The sequence below is a fragment of the Eumetopias jubatus genome, unplaced genomic scaffold (assembly GCF_037043125.1).
Source record: "Eumetopias jubatus isolate StellerSeaLion01/CBP00866 unplaced genomic scaffold, mEumJub1_p1.0 scaffold_9, whole genome shotgun sequence".
In the NCBI taxonomy this organism is placed as follows: domain Eukaryota; kingdom Metazoa; phylum Chordata; class Mammalia; order Carnivora; family Otariidae; genus Eumetopias; species Eumetopias jubatus.
This window is the reverse complement of record NW_028274815.1, coordinates 70902419-70904291: the sequence shown is the minus strand read 5'-3', so window position 1 is coordinate 70904291 and position 1873 is coordinate 70902419. Positions and strand designations below refer to the sequence as shown.

The 1873-nt window shown below is 42.3% G+C and overlaps 1 pseudogene; it reads right to left on the bottom strand.

Moving 5' to 3' along the window:
- Window positions 1-842: 842 nt before the first annotated feature.
- LOC114209695 (large ribosomal subunit protein mL46 pseudogene) lies at window positions 843-1538 on the bottom strand (annotated as a pseudogene).
- Window positions 1539-1873: the final 335 nt, after the last annotated feature.

Below are 1873 nucleotides of genomic sequence, written 5' to 3'. Positions count from 1 at the left end.
AAAATATGCTTTTAAAAATCATTGCTACAAACTCTCTGATGTTTTCCTAAAGCCTGTATCAATTTATTTTAACCCACCATTACAATGTACAGTCTAATTTGGTATTTGCCATTTTTTGACGTTTCACTATGACAAAGTCTTATAAGTTAAAAGGCTGACTTTAATTCCATCTCTTCTTATTCATAGTTGCAGGAAATCTCATTCTTCCTGGTTAAGTCACTAGGAAAAAAATAAACTGCCTAACCACGATTTTTTTTTTTTTTTAAAGACTATTTATTTATTTGGGAGAGAGAGCGAGAACACAAGCAGGGGGAGCAGCAGAGGGAGAGGGAGAAATAGGCCCCACACTGAGCAGGGAGCTGTATGTGGGGCTCAGTCCCAGGACCCTGAGACCATGACCCCAGCTGAAGGCAGAAGTTTAACCAACTGAGCCACCCAGGCCCTCCAACCTAAACACTATTTTACTTATTTTAGAGTATTATAAAACCAATGCCATATTTTACATAGTCTTCTATGTAAAGTTCTTGGCTTAAACTACTTCTAGTTTCACCCATATAGATGTATGTACCTGTCGTTCACTGACTTTTCACTGTATAATATCCCACTGTATAAATATACAATTTATTTATTGATTATTCAGCACGGGAACATGTGAGCTATTATCAGTTCTTCGTCATTACCTCTAATGCTATCAACGTTCTTTTTTTTCTTCAATGATAAATTCATTTATTTTCCTGAATTTAGTTTGCTGTGTGCTGTTCCCTGCAAAGATAGGGCAACCACACAACGTCCTTGAGGCCCCAGTTGCAGACCTGAGTATTATCCATAGGCAGCAGAGAACATCAGAGGTCCAAGAGAAATCTCCCAACCTAGGCCAGGCATTTTGGTTTCAAATAGTCACCCAGCTCCTCCATACAGGCCCAGAAAGATGGTCCTTCTTCCCCACCTAGGAAAAGTTGATAGCAGCGCTTTGAAGAATACTTTGACCCTGAGGCTCCTCTGTCACCATTGCCTGAGGGAACTTGAACTGGTAGTGGCCACAGGGTACAAATCCCAGGAACTTGGCTTCCATGTCATTTTCTCAGAGTGCAGCCACGGTTTGCTCAGCTGTTCCTCAGAGGGTCTCCTCAGGCTGCCATTCTGCCTGTGGGAGTATCCAAACATGCTGGCCTCCAAGCTTCTCTTTGACCAACACAACAAGGTTCCTGTCTAGCTTCTGGTGCAGTGGTCATTCTTTTTATTGGCTTCTCTATAATGCATGCTACAAGTCAGCTTTCTTCTTTGCCAGTTACTGGGCTTCATCCAAAGCACAAAGCTCAAGGTCTGAATACATCATTCTACCTCCATCTGCTGTAATAGAGCCGCAATACCTGAGGCCAGTGGTGGCCACTGCAGGCACAACATGCCCATCAGGCACCTTAGGATCTGCTGCTCCAGAGTGTGGCCCCAAGAACCCAGGCTACTGGCCCAGAGCCCCTTGATGCACTGCCAGCCCTTCGCCACCCCTTAACAGTCTGCTTTATGGGTGCTGCCATTTTTCTGCCCTCTAACTCCTTGTAGATCTAAGTGAATTCATTTGCATACCATTTCCATAGTTCACAGTAGACCAAAGTTATTCCTGTGGTAGTTTAAAGATCCCTACTTATTTTCCCTGGGTTATGTGCATTTCCAGATTTCCCATCTTTGTATACTATCTTAGTTCCACCCTGCCTCCACCTAAATTTGAAATTCAGCTTTTACTAGATTTGATTTAAAAATCTACCCACATGTATACTTCATGGGAATGTTTTGCTAAAGATACATAGAAGCAGTGGTAGAAAGGATTTTTAATTTAGTCCTGTAATCTGTTCTCCTTCCTTACCTACTTTCTTCT